Source organism: Typopeltis vanoorti, chromosome 1 (genome assembly GCF_054136105.1).
Source record: "Typopeltis vanoorti isolate ZY-2024b chromosome 1, IOZ_Tvanoo_1.0, whole genome shotgun sequence".
Taxonomy (NCBI): domain Eukaryota; kingdom Metazoa; phylum Arthropoda; class Arachnida; order Uropygi; family Thelyphonidae; genus Typopeltis; species Typopeltis vanoorti.
In genome coordinates, this window is record NC_143549.1 from 123,150,966 (window position 1) to 123,175,397 (window position 24,432).

The following is a 24,432-nucleotide window of genomic DNA, read 5'->3' on the forward strand; positions in this document are numbered from 1 at the left end:
GGAAGAAAGGAAGAAAGAAGTGATGCTTGGCTATCTGCATGGAACTTTGATGCTGTGAGGCGAGTTAAGTTTCGACGGACTATGAAGAAATATTGCTCATCATCTGTTGTCAAAGATGCTTCCAAATTATAAATCTTGGCTCGATTACGGTCCTTCTATAATCCTTCTATATAATCTTTCGTCTCCGGTCACTTGCGTCTGATGCTGCCTCCTTACTACATAACCTAAGGTACTTTTGATGAGCCTAGTTCTTTGATTTGTTTCGTTGTTTATAGCGTCTATTCTTAGGCGATTTTCTATTTGTAAATAGAAACTCAATTACATTCGTTTAATACATCGACTAAATTAAGCTTTCCTGAAAACAAAAATTCGTATCATCACAAGCAAGTCACATACAAAGCATAGTTAAAACAACGGCTAATGTGCTGCGATACAGTTACGCCTCCAAGGACACCTTTTAGCAGCCTGTTATCTACTACTATTTTATTATGATTTCATAGGATTTTGATGACATTTAACTGACTGTGCTACTGTGCATTAAGAAGTTCTGCATTAAAAAAAAAAACTTGGAAATAAACATAGTGAATCTCAGCACACAGAGCAATTGTTAAAAAATATCATCTTACTGCGATTTTTCGCATCTGCATATGATTATAAATAAAGTGGCCTTGAAGATTATAATGCACTCATTTTAGAGCGAAATCAGAAACAAAAATAGTTGAGTACCACTGAATTAACAAAGGTCAAGTAGACTTTGCCTAATTATCTAATTGGAATCCATTAAAATTTAGTTTTAACGGATTTCGATTGTTAGTTGAAAGATTCGAATTTTAATCCTAACCAGTTGAAACTCGGTTCCCATTGCATCACAATAGGCATTCGGACTTTATTATTATCAAGGTAGTGCAAATATTTGTATTATATAATTGAAGTTTAAGGACTAGAGGTGTGGCCATCTATAGACAAGGTCACTTCTAAAGAACGCGATGTAATGAATACTAACAGCTCTGAAAAAAGAAATGCACTTTTTTTTTTTCATTATTTGATTCTGTTATTTTCCTCAAAGCATAGAATTATTTAAAGTTCCAGCTGAAATAGTGATGACATCAACACCACCTGAGGCTTACTGTAATTTATAAAACATTAAATAGAACAATATATATTTATTCCGCACTGAGAAAAATTATTATTCTCATTCTTTTATTTATTTATTATTTTATTTTATTTCATTTTTGCGATTAGAGTCTGTATAACTTAGTGAAACAGCTGGATTCGAATTCCGTCTAAGACGAAGAATATTTGTCATGGCTGTTCAAACTGAAGATCAGATAGTCGGTCTCATGCGCAGTGTTAAAGTTTTTCCTCCAGGAAACTCTGATTTTTAATTCTCATAAATTGCCCACAGTTGTATTTATGGATAAGACTAACTGCCTTAAGAAGAAGAGAGAACTAACTACCTTATCTTAAAATTATGGTTACGAAAGTCAATCAAAATAGGTTGTGGGCTTTCAGGATCTGTAATTACCATTGATTATTATATTTTTAACCAGTTAAATGTTATGAAATAAACGTTTTTACTGGATATTTGATCAGCCCTCATGCCTGAGTTTCCGATACCAACAAGAAACAATGTTTCAAGTTTTTGATGCTTTTCAAACCATGTACACATTTTTAAACGCTTCATTACTATTTACATTACATTACATTATGTTTTTAGATATATTTATTATATTATAAACACATTAATATAAGTCTTATTAATATAAAATAAAATATTATATTAATTTCATTATATTAATATTAATATAAATTAATATAATATTAATATTAATATAAAAAACCCTAATCGTAACTCTAATTATAAAAATGCTAATGATAAACTAACTTACGTATTGTATATAATGTCCAGTACAAATTGTATAAATTGTACCAGTGCAATTTAAAGATAATTGTCTGAATTCAAACAGGGTTTTTGTTAAATGTTTAATTATATTAATTATTATTATTATTATTATTATTATACCTATATGGTTTTCGATAAGTGATTAAATTACCAATAATAAACTTCAAATCAGCAGTTTCTTTGGTGTAATAACAGGCTTTCGGTTACCTATTTTGAACCATGGAAGACCGGTTTGATAACATTGTTTAAAAATGTCTGTTTGATTTATATTAATAATCATATCACATCGTCGTCAAGCGCAACATGCATTTATAATCTCAGTCTGAGTTTGAAGAAGTAAAATAACTCGATTAAAAGCTGCAAATTATCTGTTAGGGTCAGTATTAAAAAAAAAGGAATATGAAGATTGCTTTAAAAAGTTTACATGTACATGCTTAATAATTGAGATCATTATTTCAAAGGACCTCATTTATTAACCATGTACTTAGAACACAGTCAAAAATTTCTATTCGAAATAACCGCTATTATTATTATTATTATTATATTTCTGATCCATTTCTGTAGTGCCAGTTTTAAGATCAGGAGACCGTGGTGATGGCTTGGTTTGTCGGAGACTGATAGTACCCGGATAGACATTGTATTTTAAAAGTATACTAATTGGCAATTATTGACGGGAAAAATTCGGTTGTCAACAAGAAAATGAAACGTGTTCTATGTTTGAGAAAGAGGAGAGAAATAACAGAATACTAAAGGGTATAAGTACCTGAGACTTTTCGATTTATCTGGAGGCAACTCTACATTTATGAATAAAAAATAATCAAAAACAAACAAGTAAACAAACAACTAATTACTAGTGAGAAATGTAATGTGACACAACCATGAATTCTCTTCTGAAATTGGACTCAGAGATATTAATGTAAAATGTTTCACATTAATAACTGTTGTAATAGATATGGTATGAAGGTCAGCAATAACAAGACAAAGACAATGAAAATAGGCAGAAGCATTGAAAATATCAACTGCATTTTGAATGGAAAACTTATAGAACAAGTAAAACATTTCAGCTACTTAGGCACGATTTTTAGTGAAGATGGTAAATTAAATACGGAAATAGACAACAGAATCAACAAAGCTGGTATGGTAGGAAGTAATTGAATAAATTCATATAGAATACGAGAGAAATTAGTCAAAATGCGAAATTAACAGTATACAATACAGTGTTCAAACCAAGTTTAACTTATAGATCTGAGAGCCGGGTTAGAAGTAAAACACTTGACCAAAGACTAGAGACTGCACATATGAAAGTCTTGAAAAAGATTAGGGGGCATGAATAGATGGAATCAATGGTAATATCATATTAAAAATGAAGATATTAAGAAAGAATTTGACATTTTTAGCATCCAGGAATGTGTTAGCAATCTCAGGTGGTATGGTTACTTAAACAGATGGGAGGGGGAAAGATTAGCAAAACAAGTGTTCTCTTGGCAGAGAAAAGACCCAGAGGAAGACAAAGATATAGGTGGATTGATACGGGGTAAAAAGTGCCTTGGAAGATAGAAATATAAGATCTGATAATATTGGAGTCTTGACAGGTAACAGATTGATTGGAGGAAAATTGTAAATAGGAAGTTAGTAATGATGTAATTTTTCATGTAGTAGTACTATCATATCCTGTACACCCCTTGAGGATACATGTCAGGAATTTATGATGATGATGAATGGTTCACGGGAATATTTTGCCTTTGGAACAAGACGACGAGAAACTGCTCATAAGATGACAGCTTTCTTCTTTCTTCGTGGATGGAACGTGCTCACATTTCTGAGTAAGTTTATATCTTTTATGTCCATAGAACAAGTAGACATTATGCTGAAGCAAGTATTAGCACACTTTCTGTTTAAAATAAAAACGGTAATTGTATTGCTGTCGCCACTGTAGGTAATCCAATTCCCAAGACATTTCCTTCATTGCGAAATAGATTCGTGTCTATTGAAATTTCTAAATTTCAAGTGAAATTTTTTACTTGAAATTTCCAAGACATTTCCTTCTAATGTAAGAAATGTCTTGGAAATTTATTATTTCTACTATTTCTACATTACGAAATATATATGAGTTTATTTTGCAATGTAGGAACCGCAATATGACAATACATCTTATCTTACTGCTGGTTATTGCGACATGCTTGAGGAAAATGATGTGAAACAACTTGACTGCATAGATTCCGATCTCAATTTACAGAACAGCTTTGAGACCAACTGAAACGTCAAACGAAGAACAAACTAGTGCTGTTATATATATATATATATATATATATTGTAGTAAAATTAATGCATTTCCTATTAGATAGCCTTAATATGGACAAGCATCGGTCATCACTGTTGATGTTAATAGGGTGACTAACACCTTAGTGATAAGAAACTTAAGTGATTCTTTCCTTCATTCAAAGAATTTGTACATAAATTATACTAACTACACAACAAAAAAAGAAGTCGTTTCTTAAAAAAAAAAAAAAAAAAAAACGTGAGACCCAAACTACATATTTGCTGCTTTTGTAGTGTGATATTCGTTAGCTGGGCATCTTAAACAGTCATAAACTGTTCATCCACCATGAGGCTATTTAGAGTGATAAAAAGCGCATTACGTTGCGTAAGCTTCTATGGAGACAGGACACTCTAGAAATTTTTAATCCGATATTTAACCACAAACAAAGTTACCAAAGAGAGACTTTTTTCTTTTTTTTTTATGTCGACTAGTTTCGTGAAATGCTTTGTTTCACTTCATCAAGAAATAACACGAAAGAACTGAAAAACTAGAACCAAGTTAACATCTCTAGTGAAAATGAATGCGTTTAAACAATGAAAAGCGTGCATTAGCTGTTACGCTGGCTACTGGTTCGTGGGTCAATTAGTTAGTTCCTACTGTATACTACTGGTTCGTGGGTCAATTAGTTAGTTCCTACTGTATACTACTGATGGATACGGGTGTGTCGTGATGGATTAAGGAATACCAGACGATGTTTACTCATCCCTTGATTTTTGTTACACTGTAGAGGATGTAGATTCATCATTTTAGCTGATTCTTTGAACGCTCTTGATTAAAACCGTAATCTATGTGGAGCGTAGAGATTTCGTTGATTAGGTAGAAGGCGATATCAAGTTTTGTTGGCAGAAGCAATCTTGCTATTTTATCTGTGACTGAATGTATATATATGGGAGTGCCACTGCTCTTTTATAGTCTCTAGTTGTTTGGATGTCGAAATAGAATTTTCGTTACTAATGTTCTGCTGTGGCCATTTATCGGAAGGGCTAAAATAAGATACATTATATAATATTAATCAATGAAGGAAATTACGTAAAAATTTTTATTTGTAGAATTCTCGGCTATGTTTCATAGCCATTTACAATACATTACAGGAAGATAACCAAAAAAAAAAAAAAAAGAGAGAACAACAATTAAATTGAAAGCTCGTGATATGATCTGTGCTATCGACTGTAGGAGAATGACTCCATCTGCATTAATAGATATCATGAAATAAATAAAAATAAAAATAAAATAGGTAATAAGATATTTTTAAATTTAAATAATTATTTAATTTCGTTTTTATGAAACAAAGGAATTCTGAGTTTTAGTTAGGATAACTTCTCAAAATTGAGAAAGTTTAAGGTTATCGTTTTTGATAAGATTGGGATTGTGAATGTGTTCCATACTTTCTTCGTGCAGTCGTTCTAGAAGAAAATAGCTTTTGTTTAATACTTTCGTATTGTTCCAATGAATTCTGTGTTTTGTAGATAAGACGTGGCTTGCGATTTATTGGGATCCTTAAGTGAAATATATTGTTGATCTTCTTCAAGACGAATTTATGCAGAACGATCAGTCTGTCCATAATAACATAAGCCGCAAGAGCAGGGGATCCGGTACACTCCAGGATAAGAAAGAGGAAGATATTTGTCTTTTGAAGAGATAAAGAAAGTATACTGCTTGGAAAGAAATCAACGGACACGCCTTTATGGGCAAAATAGATCGTGCCATGTAACGAGTCAAGCGTTTGTAACCGGTAAATTGAAGGAATATGATGCTCTCTAGTCAGTGCAACTGCGTCCGATGAAATAGCTGTGAGAAATGACTGAGTTTGAAAGAGGCGTTGTGATTGGATGTTATGTTTCAGGCCATTGTTGATGAATTGAGTCATCCCAGGTGAATATTCAGTGATGCCATACTGAGGTGGAAGCATAGTGAGTGCTAACCACAGTGGACTATTTGGGTACCACACTCACCGAACTTGACCGCAGTGTAGTACGAAGGATAATATGCAAAAACTGCCATTCGTCAGCCGACACATTGAATGAGAAGTTCTGGGCATCGGCTGTAACACGAATGGGCACAAAATCCTTCAGAACCGAAGCTCACAGATGGGTTTCCATGGTAGGTCCTCAATATGCAAGCGGTACATTAACCGAAACAATATGCAAAGAACGTATTCGGGGGGGCGGGGCTTGGAAATCTGCGCAATGGAGCGACGAATCATGCTACACCCTCTGCCGAGCAGACGGACGGATATGGGTATGGCGGATGTCCTGTGAACGTCTCTTACCAAAGTGCATAACCCCAACTATAAAATTCTGAGGTGGTGGGGTTATGGTATGGTTTCTGATTTTCCTGGTTTGGCCTCGGGTTGTGGTGCCACGAATATTGAACTCCGAGAGGTATCTGAACATTCTGAACAGCGCAATGCTTCCTACTTTGTGGAGTTTCTACGCAACTGACCATTGTCTCTTTCAGCACAACAATGCACCATGTTATAAGGTAGCTGCTGTAACTGCGTGATTTGCGGACATAAACGTCACCACACTTGAGTGGTCTTCAAAGTGCCCTGATCTCAACTCTATTGAACATCTGTGAGATGAAGACAGCGTCGAGTGAGGTCAAAGGGCTTCCATCGCACAATAGTCTAGGATCTCATTATATCCCTACAGGAAGAATCGTCCATAATTCCCATTGATCACTGTCGTACACCTGTGGAAAATATGTCCCGTAGGATTGCTTCATTCTTCGTAGCGAAAGGAAGACCTATATCTTATTAAGGTGGACAACATGGCTGGGTGTTCCTCACGCTATGGTGTCATTTGGCTTCTTGACAAGCAGCGTATATATTTTACGAGCTGGACGGAAAGAGACGTATATTAATCTGGCGAAGAATTCTTGCTATTTCTTTTCAAAGTCTTTTAACATATGGAAGACAAATTTTGGAAACTTTTTGTGGAGGGTTATGATGTAAGCCGTACTTATTATTTTATAGATAATTTCTGTATAATAACAATTAGAGTTAAAGGTAGCGCTGATAATAGACAGATCCTTCTTTAGAAGAAAATCTTGCACAGAAATGAAATTTACTGTGTAAGATGTTTCTTGTTTGAGCTTAAAAATCAGTAGAGAGGAGGGGGAAGTTTCATTTTAGCGAAATGATCAAAGGTCTCATGTCGGGACGCTCTCCACACATGAGATACTCCAAAGCTTTCCAGCTTCATCTTAATTGGAAGTCGCCTAATAGATTTTGACTTTTGCCTCATGTAGCACGAATGTACAGTGTCAAATAAATGTCTCATTTACAATACTGTTTAACTTAAGAATGATACTGATGGAACGAGCAGTGGTAATAACGGCAGCATGTCCAAAAGATTATAAACTCGCAGCAATCGGCATAATTATTATGTTGTTTTGCTCTTGAATTTTCTGGTCACGTAAACTCCTAATGGCAGTTTATTAACGTTTCTGATAGAAAAGTAAATAAACTTTGATTGGTTTTCCAATTCGGTTCATAGGATCGAACTGCTATCTCGTTTAATATAATTACAAGGTGAAAGGAAGTAAGATCTTTCTTACGTCACCTCAAGTTTTATGAACAGATTCATGACTGAAAAGCCACTCTTCATCTTCTCCTGAAGGCTCTTACGGTCCAAACGACTCTATTGAACTTATCAATGCTAGTCACGCTATTGGTGCCTATTTACCTTTCGCTCGTAGTCTTAAATTGTTAGCGCTGGTGATTTAAGACAGTGTTGTATCAAGTTTCCTTTCTCCTCGGAACCTATACTAGATATTAATTATGTCGGCTGTAAAAGGAGCATGTCAAACCAGAACTTACAATGCTCCACAGTACCATTATTATTAAATTAAATATTACACGTGACAATATTTCAGAATTTCAACCATTATTTATAATAGAAGCGACCTGAAAACTGAGTTCAAGTCACTTTGATAGTTTGGTTTATTTATTTACATTTTATTTTAAAATAAGACTGAATAGTATGGGAATACTAAAATTGATCTGAATATCTTTTATCGATATGTAAAAAGTATCTAAGGTAACAGAAGCGAATCAAGTGAATTAATGTAACCATATGTTTGGGAATAGTTTTGAATCTTCTTGGAACTGTGCAAGGAGAAGGAGAGTCGCCAGCTTGGATGGCCAAGCGGTTATCGTTTCCGCTCCCCAATAAACACACTACGGGTTCGAATTCCCGCAGTTGGCATGGATGATTTGGTTTTTAGATGGGAAGTGATTTTCATCGCCTCACTCATTTTGATTCCTGAATTGGCTTGAAAAAAAAGTTCTATGTTTGGTATCGAGAACAGGGTTTTTGGATTATTTTAAAAATAAGTAAAAAATACAAAAAAAAATTATAAAAAGTAGTCCACCCACCATACGAATATGCTATAGGTTTACATAAAAGTCTTTCGTGGGTGGGAGTCCATAAAAAAAAAAAAGATACTAGCCAATTAGGAGAGGAAATGCTGCTTGAAGGATACGACCAAATGATATAACATAGAAGATTAAAAATACTTCGTATCTTAAATAATGTGACAACTGAAAGGAAGAGATGATTATGGCTTATTTTTCTGGCAAGTACATTTACATCAGACTTAACTGATCGTGAAGGCCAGACACGGATTTTCATTAGAAATTTGCAAGGATTCTCATACGAGTAGTTCATCGTCTAAAGTGCAGAATTACAGACCAGCTAGTCTTATTATCAAAATAATGGAAAATTAATCAGGGATTGTATCCAGCACATTATCGATGGGATCGCTTTTTAGGTGCCAATACGGTTTCTTTAAAGGAATATTGATTATGACGAACATGCTTACTTTTTATAAAGAAGTCAAGGAGCAATATCCTAAGTCAGCAGCTATGATGTAATTTATTTGGATTAAAAAAAGCCTTTAATTGCATTTGACATTTCTGATGATCACATAGGGGAATAGTAGAAAACTGATACTAATAGGTAATAAGAAATATTATTTACAAGCCAATTTTCTACGAGCTAGTTGTGTACAATGTATCACCACGCTGTTCTGTGTTATTGTGATCTTACTGTTTATTACATTCATAAATGATTTAAGTTTAAATATTAATAGTGAAATTATGTCTTTGTTGAGAACAGAGATGCTGAGTAGTCAGGAATAGTGATCAGGAAAGCAGGATTTTAAATTGAACACAAACATGCTCTAATATATGAGATGTCTTAAGGTAATTGTATTAGATGAATCCATGTTGAATGGGTTGCTTCACAAAGAGTTAACAGTTACAAGAATCTCAGTATTTTGATAGATAGGAATTTATGTCCGTGAATCATGATAGCATTAAAGTTCAGCAAAATGAAGGTTCAATTAAAAGAAGCTTCATTTGTAGGAGAAATAAAGTTATAGTAGAGTTATGGAAGTCTCTGATCAGGCGAATATTGGATTATGGCTCACTGCGTTTTCAATAAGCTATTTAATGGTTGTCGTGGGAATCGAGAGTATTAAGAGAGATTCACTAACTGTATGAAGGAACTCTGTCATTGCGATGTCAGAGATTCGGTTGTTGCAATCTGTTGAATTAGTCTAACACAAGACCGAGAGATGGATTAACTGAGCTATTGTGGATATTACTGAATTTCTCTGAGCCATGCACTGTAAGAGGGTATAAAAATAAATACTGTAGAACAGGGGTCTTCAAACCTTTCAGTCAGTACGAGCCTCATTAAAGATTTCAATGAAGCCTGCGGGCCAATAAGCTATACTGCGGTATTTAGAATTGTAAGATGCTTTCCAGATTCACAAGGAACGCTGTGCATTTGATACTTTACATAAAATCCTATAAAAATAAACAAATTCAGCTTTAAGGGCGTAGGTAGGAGTCGGGTTCATGATAAGTAAATACAATCGATACTTGAAAAAAGATAATTTAATGAAGAAAACATTCATTTTTTACTATTTCAATGGGCAACTTGGCAATGTTTTTCCTTCACTAGCTTGTCGATGTTGGCATCAATGTTGGAAGTCGCTATACGCAGAGTATTCTCGAGATGTTGGTCCGTAATCTGAGCTCCTGTCTTGGACTTCACATGCTTCATTCTGGAGAAGAACTGCTCACATAAGTATGTGCTTCCTAACAAAGCACACATCTTCAAGGAATCCCGGCGAAGATTAGGGAATGCGTCCTCAGAAATGTAGTCTTTGTAAAATGTAAGCAAGAGCAGATTTCTCTCAAAGAAGAGTTGTTTTGGAGTTCAGGCAGCTCCATTTGTACTGAGCCTGGCATTTCGGCAACATTGACAGTGAATGGCATTGAAAATAAAATCTAAAGAAGACTGTTGGTTACGAAAATCATTAAATCTCTCTTCGAAGTCACTTCGCAACACAGCTAATTTTGTAGCGTATTCATAAAGAGACGAACAGTTGGACTCAGCGAGAAGCTGAAAACGAGTTAAGTCTTTTTTTGCGAATTGTGCCTCCCAAAGTTTGAGCTTAGTCACAAAAGCTTTCATGTAATCAAACAGAGTGTGCACCAGTTGATCCTTGGATTGTAGCACGTATTTATGTCATTCATATGCAACGAGATGTCGGTCAAAAAGGTAGTCTGTTGTAAATTCTGCTGTATTTGGCTCCTTAAGTCAAAGACTCTTTTAAGAACCTTCCCTTTGCTCAACCAACGCACATCGCTATAATAAACCACATTGCCGTGATTAGGGTAAACGGCCCCACCTACTCTCTATACGAGAACAACATAGGCGTTAGCTGATTTTTTTTTTTAGCTGATCACCGTGATCCGCTTGGCACTCTTGAGTCAAAAATTCTTGGAAATGACGATGATTCAATCCTCCTACCCTAATAATGTTCATATGACGTAAATTGGGATGATCGTTTTTTAAAGTTCCTTCAATGTCATTGGAAAGTTCTTCGACACGTAGGGCTACAGTTACTCAAAGACAAAATCGGTTTTTTAAACACTTCCTTATTATTCGGGCACAGAATTTCCGCAGAAGCGATGAAACACTCTTTCACAAACTCGCCGTCCAAGAAGCCTTTTGATTTTTTAGCAATTTTTTCAAACAAACCCTTCGAACAAACCTTTCCAACAAACATAACTTACTTTGATGCACGCTCTTCGCTCTCTTACCTCTACCCTGCTGGCATTTTAAATCAATTTGGAGATGGCTCACTTTGTCCACACGAAGTCACCCTTGAAGGTGATCGAAATTGGACACATGCATTGTCTCATAGTGTCGTTCTGTATTGTATTCTTTTGATGCTCACTGACTCACGACAAATTAAACACACTGGCTTATCGTCGATCGGCACAAAAAAGTACAAATTGGTCCACTTTTCATTAAAAAACCCGACAAGAATCACTTGATTTACACTTTTTACTCGTAGATGCCATAGTGATGGAAGGTGAACCCAAAAATGATCAAAATCGTGTAACGGTTATTATCCACTGACTATGTCTCAACTACTGAAAAAACGTCTGGCAATATAGACTACGGCTGACACGAACCTGCGTGCGCTTATACACGAATATCACACTGTTCACGACTGACTGTGGGTGAGATCCTCTTGTATTTATACGAAAATAACGAAGTATCGAGAACCTTCGAGATGTATCTGGAAGGCACTAGACAGCGCACTCGAACGAACTACTGCTTCAGCCATCTACCTGCGACGTTAGTACTGGTATTTAAGTGCCGCTTGGTGCTGGTCGATGGCTGAAGAAGCATGTCTATTTAATATTTATTTTTATAGGGTTTTATGTAAAGTATCAAATGCACAGTGTTCCTTGTGAATCTGGAAAGCATCTTACAATTCTAAATCCCGCAGTATAGCTTAGTGGCCTGCGGGTTTCATTGAAATTATTTTTTATTTAATCGTGTTTTAATGTTAAGCAGTTATTTTTTCAAAATGGCCGGCGGGCCACGGCAAAGAGCTCCCCGGGCCACAGGTGGCCCGCGGGCATGCGTTGAATACCCCCCCCCCCCTGCTGCAGAAGAAAGAACAAGTACATTTTTTTTTTTTTTAACTTTTAGGATAGAAAATACATGCAGAAAGACTTTCGGCAATTGGTTATGAAAGAGTGAACGTACGTAGCGTTAAGAAGGAATTACACATTTAATATTGTTGGACCACAGATTAATTAAGGATTTACGAATGACAAATATTTGGATATATCGATATTATTATTATTATTATTATTATTATTATTATTATTATTATTATTATTATTGTGTGTGTGTGTGTGTGTGTGTGTGTGTGTGTGTGTGTGTGTGTGTGTGTGTGTGTGTGTGTGTGTGTGTGTGTGTGTGTGTGTGTGTGTGTGTAAATTTTCGTTTTTCTTCTCTTCTAATATAGATTTTAGTCTCCTTGTGAAGAGTTAATAATAATAATAATAATACCTTTGTTTGAATACTAAGTAAATTTTGATGTAGTAGACGAACTCGTTCTACAACAATATTAATAATTCGAAAGTTGATTACTCAGCGCAACAGACGGCATTCATACATCATTCCCGAGGTGTTTACCTTTATAAAAGTCCCCAGCTCCCAATTTTTTTTTTTGTTTATTTTTTTTTTTTGAAATCCTTGTGGCCCTACACTTCTCATAAGATAATATTGATCTACAGTTTTCTTATCGTGTATTTTATTCTAGCAATACTAAAATGTTCTTACAGTTTCTTGATAGTACACAATTATACTTCAAACCAAACCAAAAGTAAAATAGCACACGAATATATTTATTTTTAAAATGAGAAAAATTTTCAGTTTCCTGTATGTTAATGATAAGTGTTGCAAATGTTTTTAACATTACATTATATTGAAATAAGTTCATAGAATATCGCGCATATGCAGCAATTGTGCTCGAAATAAAAAATAATATTGTTCATGATTTTGCGCACCCCGAAGAAAGAGGCTCCCGCCCCCTTGTGGGGCTCAGCTCACAGTTTGAAAACCGGTGCTAAATTAATGAAAGACGCTAATTGATATCAAAATACGTTTTTGGTCTGCACCTAATTAATCGTGTCCAAAAATGTCGCAAGATGTGTTGAAGAAAATGTATTTCTTACCAGTACGATCTTTTGATTATTAACAAACGTATAGTGTTTTTCAAGACTATTCCATTTCTTTTCAAAATACGGAAGAAGTTTATATCGCTATATTTTGATCGATTCATGGTTTCGAAGTATGCAATACGATGTACATCTAGAGGCGGATCAGGTATTGCGGTGACCTTCGGCAGTCGTAAAGTTTCTGCAGAGTGTAACATTTCGTAGATTTCTCCTTATCATTTACAAAATGATGGGGGAAATAAGTGCGAAGACGTCACTGGAGACAAGATCTCTTGCTTCACAAAATAACCTTTCCCAGCATGCTTCCCCCTATCCACACCTGTTGCTCTTACAGTGGGCTTCCATCAACATCATCTGCCATGGATGGAGAAAGGACAGCATGTAAAGAAATCGGGCTTCTTCCCTGCTAAGTTTGACACCAGGGATACTCAACATACTGTTCATTAAAATATCGATGACCGATAGGCGAATGAGTAAATAAGTTTCGAGAAAACATTCTTTCGTCAGAACCAACGCACAGATGCGTATTATTGACGTAAGGGGCGTTATATTTAAGAAAGTAATAGGTATTATACAGTTACCTTACAGCATTCTCTTTCTTGGATCGCTAAGTAAGTAGGCCTTTCATCTTCGAAACTTAATCTCCAAATAAGTGTTCCTTCTATTTCATTATCTGATTATATACGAAAAAACCAAGTTGGAAGAGATAAGGGAGACAATGTTCGTGGTGAAATGAACATTTACTTTCATTTTCCATTATTTTTTTATTTATTTTGCTAAGTAAAAATTATTTTCTAATCCAAACTTTGCATTTGTGAAATGGGTATTATTGGCTAATGTAAAATATGGTTCGTATACTAAACATGAAACTGTCTTGAGTTTTATATCATCTTAGTATTAAAAGTTCTATTTACTTATGCGTTCACGTTCTAATTTCTTAAACCTCAGTTGACTAAATTTTGTAAAGAATTCAGTTCAAGTTACTCTAAGCTGGCTTCTTCTTATTTCATGAATTGTGTATAGTGGGATAGTCCCTCGCTATATTTAGACAAGGTATTTTCAAATTTATTTGCAATTAACTTTCTATAATACGATTAAAAATCCTAACTCGCTGTTTCATTATTGCCTTTACCATTTCAAGGAATGTTTGTTTAATATAAGCAAAAAAAAAAAAAAAAAGGAAAGGCTTATTATAAATCCTTCGTAACTGTAGTAATTGATCTGAATTATGTGCCATTATAATAACCACAATTGCATTTGACGGTATTCTTTAGTGTAACGATTAAGTCAGAGTGTGTTTTAGAACTAAGTTGGTTTAAAACCGAAACTTTTTAATATGTTTTTCATTTCCGAAAGGTACAGGCGGTGCTTTCTTTAACCTACCCGTCTGAAAATTGGTTGGTAGCCGATGCTGGCGATGGTTAAAGGGAATAGGTGTAGTTCGACATATGATAGATGTTCCTAATCCTAAACATTATTCCTAGTCACTAACCTGATTTGGTTGAGTGAATAGCTTATTCGCTCATCATCAACAGGACGAAGCATAGATGTTTGCGTCGTCTGGTAGTATAAAAAATTTCCACATTTTGTCTCTAGAACAGTGTTTCCGAATTATAAAGTCCCTCCCGTAGTACTAATACTAAGGTACGATAAGTTATGCAACCTGTTTTACAAAAAAAAAAAAAAAAAAAAAAAAAAAACGATTTCTTATTGTGTGCGAATTTAAAACAATTTCTTTTTAAAGAAATAGTCTACATAAATTGACATATCCTACTTCAGGTAATTCGAATAACGCTGATACCAGCCGTAAAAATTGCCAAAAAATGTTTCACTAGTTGGCAACTAGAATAGAACCTATAATTTGTAAAAATGTTTTTTTACCTTGGGCACATTTCCTTGCGGAAATGTGCTTTTAGGGGAAAATTCTAAGGAAAGTGATCTGAGCTTGCTCCACCTTTACCACGAGTTGCCTAGTGTTGCACTACGTGCAGCCGCAAACTTGACTTACTTGTCTGTTTGCTTACTTGGGAAAAAGGATTTAAAAAACCTAGCTTATAAAATTGCTTGGTATCTTTAACAGAACTTATAATTGTTTCTTCTGAAGACAGCGTCATAGAAGTCATCAAGAACTACGCAGCTCCTGGAGTCAAGTTTGAACATTACAAACGTTCATATATAAAAACGACAGTTAAAAAAATGAAAGAAGAAAAGAAAGAAAATGTTTACTATTCAGTCAATCGATATTATTATTATTTTACCTTGTCGAAGTGTTACTGTTAAATAATTCTTATGTAATTCACATTCCTCATCTCCCAGCGTGAGACCACTGCCCCGCTTACTGGAGGCCTGAAGTGGCTTGAAAAAGTTCCATGTTTGGGCTATTGAGAAGGGGGGGTTTCCTGACTAGGTGAAAATATAAATAAAAATTAATAAAAATAGAAAAAAAATCCTTAACTCACCACAGTGCGAATGTACCATAGGGTCATAAATAAACCTTTCGTAGGTGAGAGCCACATAAGAATAATAAATAAAAATAAAATAAAATAAAAACGGTCAAGTGCAGGAAACAATCGCAGTAATTTTGGTCGAATATAATCAAGTTCTCGAATTGTTCGACGCGAATAGGTGATATATTTTGACGTCGGGTACGTGTGAGCCCACCCTTAACAGTTATCGTGCAAATGTAGATAATATTATCAACTGTAATGGCTGATATATGCGAGGATTTTCTGAAATGGTTTTATTTGCTAGTCGGATTCGTTACTTTAAATGCATTAAAATACAACAAACAAACAAAAAACAACTGAAGTTTTTCATGCGGAAAGCCTTACCCCCCCCCCCAACACAAGCTGATTGATTTGGCAAATAAAAAATTGTAGAAATGACCAAGATAATCCTAGAAAAAGATGTTTTCATAATCGTTATCAATTCCTAATGTGTACTCCCAAGAATTTACAGGATATTGTGGTAGTACTAAATAATTATGATTACATTATTAATAGATTCCTATCAATATTTTTCTTCTAAATTAATTTGGTATGTCTAAGGTCTTTGATGTTGTCAAATCTTATATTTCGGTCTTCTACTGCGCGTCTACTTGCATCAGTCCACCTAGATTTAGGCCTTCCTCTGAGTCTTGACTTTCCATTCTAACATCAAACACCTGTTTTGCTAACCTTTCCTTTTTCATTCTGCTCATACCTCCTTAGATCAACTTCGCTCACGCATTCTTGAACTCCAATAATGTCGAGTTTCTTTCGGATATCTTCATTTTTTTATTTTGCTATTGATCATCTGTCTAGTCCCTTCACTAATATTTCCCAGCACTGTCGTGTCTGCGGTGTCTATAGTCTTCAATCGACTGTTTTATTGCTAAGCCAACTCTGAGGTGCACAAGTTTAAACTGGTTTGAATACGCTTGTGCATTGTTCAGTGTTTTATTTAATTTCTCCCTTATTCCATAAAAATTTATTCAACTAACCCAAACTTCAACATGCTTTGATTATTCTGTTATCAATGCTCCAGTTTAAGTTATGATCTTAACTAAAATTTTGTCTATATAAGTTGAAATATTTCACTCGTTCTATAGTTCTCTAATGAGAAATTTAGTTGTGATTTCCATGCTTCCCCCTTTTTTTTCTTTCCTTCTTTCTTTTCTTCTTGCTACCTTCCCCCCAATGCTATTAGAGTATTCGAGGGCTAGAGGTGAATCTTTCCTATTGTGCTATTTCATCTTATGTGGAAAGGGCCTCTGCAACCCTACCACTTTCTTCTTGCAGTGGCTTCACTCCAAAATACTACTATGATTGTGCCTAATAACGCATCTCATGCTGCATCGGCTGTCGCGCAAAATAATCAGAGCCGCGTTCAGGGCTTAGGCAGAGGGGTCCTGTTCGAGAAGTATATTACAGTCTCCATCAAAAGTCAGTGATACTGTGAATGAGCAAGACAGAATGTATAAGATTAATCTTAGAAAGGAATTTTACATAGGCACATGGAATGTCCGGGGTTTACAGATGGGTACTCTTGAGATTGTCTGTAAAGAGATGGATAGGTATAAAATTGACATCTTGGAATTACAGAAACCAGATGGAATGGAGAAGGTCACTTCAAAAGACAGGATGGTAAGCTAGTTATTTACTCAGGTGGTGACTCAAAACATCATGGGGTAGCTGTGATACCGAAGACAACTCAGGCAAGAAGCCTTCTTGGTTATAACCCCATTAATGATAGGATACTCTCCATTAGACTTAAGGCTCAGCCTATCAATGTATCAATTGTGGTAGTTTATGCACCCCACACGGATAGGCCTGAAGAAGAGAGTGAAGAATTCTATGAAAACTTACAAACTGGGACTGTCTACCAAGGAGAGACATACTGTACATCTTTAGAAGACTTAAATGCAAAAGTGGGAAAGAGTATGAGAGTCAGGCCGGAGTGTGGCATGTTTGGTTTGGGTGAACGTAACACCCATGGTGAAAGACTATTGGAATTTGCCCGTGCTAAAAGATTAGTTATTACCAATACCTGCTTCCAGAAACATCCACAACGGACCTATACTTTGACATCTAACATTGATAGGTCAAGGCACCAGATTGATTATATCCTGGCTCTCCAGCGGTGGAAGACAAGCATCTCTGATGTGCATACTTGGCCTGGAGCAGATTGTGGTACAGACCATCAGCTGGTAAGAGCCAAAGTAAGACTAAGACTCCAAAAACTTCCAGGTCAGGCACTTTCGACTAGATTGGATGTTAGAGTAATTCCTAGTGGATTCACAGAAGAAACATCAACTCGGCTGGATGATTTTTTGGAGACCAATGAGGAAATCTCACCAGAAATGCTTTGGGAAGGAGTCAAGATGATAATATAGGATACAGCGAAGACGTATCTCGGCCCAATAAGAAAACCAAGAGACCCATGGATATCAGATTCAACATGGGAACTGATCAAAAGAAGGCGGTTGGAAAAACAGAGACACAGGGACCGAAGAATACAAGAGATTACATGGAGAAATCAGAAGAGCCATCAAGCAGGACAAGGAAAAGTTCTATACTAATAAATGTGAAGAAATAGAGTTCCAGATGAGAAGGCATAATTATAAAAGGGTGTTTTATTTAGTTCGTGACATAAAGCACAAGTTTAAGCCTAAATCGAATGTCATCAAAGACAGGAATGGATCATTACTAACAGAAGAGTTGGAAATCAAAAACAGATGGAAAGAATACTGTGAGGAACTATACGGCAGAGTGGATAAATAAAATGTGGAGTCCTCCCACCAAGAAAATTTTGATTTGGAACCTCCTCCACTTAGGCATGAAGTTGAAAGAGCAGTTAAGCAGCTCAACAGCAATAAGGACCCAGGTGCAGATGAAATCCCAGCAGAGTTAATTAAGGCCACAAGGGATAGAGGGATAAGAGTGTTTCATAGATTGATTACAAGGATATGGGAGACAGGATCATGGCCTAGAGACTGGAAGAAGTCAGTTTTCATACCACTACACAAGAAAGGTGATAAGAAGGCATGCAAGAATTATAGAACTATTAGTTTGATATCTCATGCAAGCAAAATTTTTATTAAAGATCATGCTAAATAGGATTGAGGCCAAAGTTGAGGCAGAGATGCCCGAGGAACAAGCAGGTTTAAGGAAAGGTAGGGGCACCAGAGGTCAGATCCTTTGCCTTAGACAGATCATAGAAAAATATAAAGAATTCAGACTCCCTCTGGTAATGTGTTTCTTAGACTACTCTAAAGCTTTTGACTGTGTTGAGCATGTGAAACTGTGGGAAGTAATGTAAAGAATGGGTTTTCCTCAACACACTATCAGGTTGATAGCCAACTTGTATAAGGAGGAAGAAGCCACGGTAAGAACAGGTGTTGGATTGACTGACTGGCTTCAAGTTGGAAAAGGAGTTTAGACAAGGATGTTTACTTTCTCCTCACTTGTTTAGTATATATGCAGAGGACATCATGCGTGAAGCATTGGATGAGCTCAGGACAGGAATTACGATAGGAGGTAGATTGATCAGTAATCTGAGGTACGCTGATGATACACTACTCCTTTGTAATGACACGGAAGAACTAGGACTACTTCTTGACAAAGTTAACAACATCAGTAATAACAGAGGACTTCAACTCAATTCTAGCTAGACAAAGATCATGGTTCTCAATGGAAAAACAAACAGAGAAGCTCTTGAGAAACAAGTGTATCTTAATGGAGAAAGAATTGAGGAAGTCAGCAAGTTTGAGTACCTGGGATCCATTATTAATGTGAAGAATTGCTGTTCAGAAGATGTCAGAAAAAGGTTAGGAATGGCTAAAACAACAGTCAGAGACCTGTCTAAAAGCTGGAAGGATGGATCTATCTCAATGGGAACAAAGTTGAGGATTTTAGATGCAGTTGTTTTTCCAATAGCGACTTATGGATGCGAGACTTGAAACCTAAAGAAGTCAAATAAGAAACGGATATCTGCTTTTGAGATGTGGTGTTACAGAAGGCTGTTGAGGATATCATATACTGAAAGGCGTACAAATGAATGGGTGTTAGAAAAGATTAGTAGAACTTTAAGGCTCCTTAAGGATATTGACAGAAAAAAGTTAAATATTTTGGACACATACAAAGGATGGAAAGAGGACTTCTCAGAACTGTAATAGAAGGTAAAGTTCCTGGGAAAAGAGGCAGGGGTAGACCATCAATGAGATGGATAAATGGCGTGTGTGGAGTGACTGATCTTCAGAGAGTTCAGGCTGCCAGAAAAGCAAACAACAGGACTACATGGCGAGGCCTGGTGTGGAACATCATCGAGCATTGGAGTGACCATACGGCACCTGTAGATGCCCAGTGACATAGAGAGATAGTATGCACCATTTACCATCAAAACCATCGATCCATATCAAACCGCAGATGCCAAGAGTCAGCAATTAATTTATGACTTTTGTACCTTTTCATATACCATTTTCCAATAAGCAAGATTTAGATACGGGGCCCTTCTTGTATTCCCGTGATTTCTCGATTCTAAATATCTGATGCTAACAACTATCCTGCCTCAGTCGAGAGCCAGTCATCACCTAGCTTGTCTTCACAATTTTTCTTAGCATCTTCTCAAGTATGAGAGCATAAATCTGTCTTACTTAGAACACTCTTTATCTAAATTCCTCCGTAGCACTTTTAGTTTTATTTCCCTTTTATAGACAGGTATTCTGATACTCCTGTCATCAGTAATTCTACTTCCGTACCTTCTGCATTACACAGTTCTAATTATTGTAAAACTTAAAGCTCCATATTTGAACATCACTGGTCAAATATCTTCTATTCCTTTTTTCTACTTCAAGTATATATATGTATTTCCGATTGCATATCTCTTAACTATTTTATAGTTTTTCTTCTACTGCTTGTTTCGTTTTCTCCGGACATTCAGAATATCTTTATCATTTTCTTTTTTTCATCTTTCTTTCTTTCCGTTTATTATACTCTTTAGAAATCCTATTTCTAAACGTTTCCAACAGTTTTCAGAATATTTTGCTACCTTTAAAATACTTATCTTCTACATTCTTATCAACTATTTTCATGACTTTTGTTTAGCTGCATTACATATAGCTTAGCTTTTTAAATTTTTCGCTGTTTTTTCTTTAAAATCACATACTGATTACTTTCCGAAGATTTTCGATCTGATTGCTTTATTTCTTGAAAAGCCTCTTTAACTTTTTTTTTTTTTTTTTTTTTTTTGAGACAACATTTTGTGTCTCAAAATGTTTTCTTCAGATTTTACTACTGGCACTCCAACGTTTGGTTGGTCTTGTTTTCAAACTCTTTCATTTTTCTTTCTCTGATAACTGTTGCTCAACATTGATCTTTGGAAGACTTTTGTACATAGTTTTCTTTTTAGTATGATATTCAGTTGTATCCTGCTCAAATCTAAAGAGTGATCACTCTTTATTTTAATTTCTATGTATACTTGTATTCTGAATCAGTAGGAATATGGTACTATCAACAATATGACTTTTCTTATTTCTCGTGTATTCTCTACATTTGAATTTGTACGTATCTTTATGCTTGGGCATGGTGTTGGTGACCACTCCCTATCCTGAACAGACATCCAACATATACTTACTATTATTATTGACTTTGTTCTTTTTTTTTTATAATCCCAAAGTATTTCTGTACACCTGTAATTCATTCCCTAGTCCGCTGTTTAAATCTCCAACAATAATCCGAGTCTCCTTTTTTCTTTGAGGAAAATTACTCGAAAAATTCTTTTATTCTCCCTTTATAGAACGTTCTGTTAGATCATTGGCGCAAATAAGTCTCATCGTTCAATTTCACATTTTGAAAATTTTCCACGTTATTTAACTTGAAATTGGATGCCATTCAAAAAGTTTATCATTGTGTTATATTGAATACTATAGCAGTATTACTCAAATATAACATTTATTATTTAGCAGCATCTCAGTTGTTTTATTCTCCGTCGTCACTCGTTGAGCATTTTTCTAATTCTTAAGCTCGTTCCATCTGTTTTTCTATGATGCATGTTATGTTATGTTAGTGGTGCGTATCTGTAATTGTGCTGAGGACGAATTTGCTCCAGTGGCTGACTTTTCACAGTTCGCTCTCTGGTTTTTCTGTGACATTTCCTCTTGTTGTCCCTTGTTTTGTTTACGATTTAAGCCAATACAGAATATAATGTGGTCAGCTATTTCCCATATCTGATCACCATCTCTCTCTCTCTCTCTCTCTCTCTCTCTCTCTCTCCACTTGAGGGTGAAGATTGGACCAAAAACACTGGTCAGTTCTCTACAATTTGTATAGGCCATATGGAAGTTTCCTCTTAGTAATCGCCTTTGATCCTTAAGCTACCCCTCAACAGCATTCTTGTATATAAATCCTGTAGTCTTCGAACTGCAAACATAAACTGTTTGCAGTCAAAGTTTTTACGAGTTTACGACTTGTTGTTTTTAATTTTGCTGAAACTGGTCTCGCTTAAACTGAAATTGGGATATACTTCTTTTGGTTTTACATTTTTTATAAGTATCTCAGACATAACATTTTATTAACATCCATCTATCCAGAGTAGAGTTATTATATCCGAAGAGACCAATGGTAAAAACGAGTTTATTTACTGATTATACGAATTTTACGAAACTCACCTAAAAATACCCAGAAAAGGTTGTGAATAACTGAAAGATGTTGGAAATGTGATTCTTTCGCACTATGCAGTCTTATTATAACCTATTGATCCCATGGAGATCTCTTTCTCTCAATTTGAATGTACTCGTATTTTAGCATCAAAAATAGTTTGGAGTCAGCTATTCGTGATGGCTAAGTGAGGACCAAACGAACACACCTAATTGCTTTGGGGAATAAAGCTATTAACGGATTTATTCATTTATAAATAATATACAATGTATGAAGTGAGGTGAGTCTCAAAATCTCTGAATGTTCGAAATATTCTTAAGCTTCTCATTGGGAAAAAGAAGTGAAATTTGTGATCAGTAAAAACAAAAAAATGAGAAGTAATATAGCACAACGCGATAGCGCATTGTGTTATGTTGCACTCAGTTTGTTCTTCGAAGAAAATAATTTGATAGAGTACATTCATCCCTTCATTTGACCTTGGATTGAAGACACTGCTCTTCGTGGGAATGATTTTCAGCATCAGTATCAACCCACTATAAATAAATAGGTTTCTTAGTAGCGGACTTTAGACAAACATTAAGAATCACTTGACGCCACCAGGAGATATTTAAGATTTTCACATTTCAGCCAAACAAATTGGTAGAGCAGTATCCTTATAGTTCCTAGAAGTTATCATTTTCGATGTCATCAAATCCACTTGGATCTTTTTTTTATTTTTATTTTTAGTTTCAATGATGAAAATAAAACTTTAAATCTTCACACATTTTTTTATTTATCAATTTAAGATTAGCACATCACCTTCAAAGAGTAAAGAAATAAAATATCAGCTTTAATATCATTAATGGCGTGTGATATATATACACTACCTCCCGTATGAGACCAGATAAAGGTTTCTTACATTATTGACGGGAATCGAATCCAAGTGTTTCCGATTAAAGCGCTTCGTGTATACTGACTGAGTTACAGAGGATCTTTTAGTATGTTATTCATTCATTTATATTTTGATTTGTCTTCCAGTTAAATTTTAAAATATTCTTTTATTTGCTTTTTGCTTCAACACGAATTCAGTCCACTATTTGTTTTTCAATTGTTAGTGAATGACAAGAAAAGAACGAAGAATAAATTATACCTTACTTCAGCTATAGCTTCAAGTTATGGTTTTACTGAAATATAATAGGACCATACCTATTTTTAAATCTGGATTTATTTTTAGCACCCATGTTATTATTTTTATGCTTTAATCACTCAACTACATGGTTCAATTCAACGAGTTTAAAAATCAGGGAATGCTCTTAAACATCATAATAATAATGTCGTATTTACTAGTAATAAAAGAGGAGCTCCATCGATAAAAATTCCACAAGTGATTTATAATAAAATGGAGTTTGCTGTTCTTACGTGTCTGGTTAAAGCGAAAAAGAAACATTTAGTATATTTACATAATACATTGTATGAATACCGTAGGTTTTTCCTTATTTGGACTTCTGCATGTCGGATGCATTTAAAGCTCTACCCACACTAAATCCATCATTCTGTAGAGTGTTGTGTTCAGTTTTTCTTCATGAGATCTACGATTAACAACAGAGATTAATAATAACATCACTGATTATATTTATTCCTTAATTATGTCACTGTATTTTGTTGCTACTGCAAGAGAAAAAAAAATTAATTAATATAGATTTTTCGATCCTACTCAGTTCGTTTCTTTCTCTTAACTTCTTATAACATGCTTCTTTCAAAATTCTACAAAACTTAAAATAAAATTGTTCTTAATTTAATCTGTTTATTTATTTTATACTAAACAAAAATAAACTTCCGTCAAAGTCATTGATTTCACCATATAGGCGAAACACTTTTGATATTATGAAGTTCATTCCCACCTAAAGACAATAGCAAACTTTAATACCCACAGTGGGACTTGAAACCTCGACCTTTTCTGAGAGAGGATACGCTAACCACTTAACCAACTAGACCCGTAGTAATGTAATGAAGAATGCTTAAATCGTAAATTAAT

General features: G+C 35.1%; 1 protein-coding gene across 2 annotated transcripts in view; it reads left to right on the forward strand.

Moving 5' to 3' along the window:
- Positions 1-13,602: 13,602 nt before the first annotated feature.
- The window catches only part of LOC150110378 (zinc transporter ZIP10-like), a 194,735-nt gene continuing 183,905 nt past the window's right edge, over positions 13,603-24,432 (forward strand). The window contains exon 1 of one of the 2 annotated variants that reach the window (XM_090399110.1): positions 13,603-13,895. The gene's annotated coding sequence lies outside the window, so the exon portion shown is untranslated. The remainder of the gene's footprint in view (positions 13,896-24,432) is intronic. The other variant, XM_090399120.1, reaches the window with a different exon arrangement.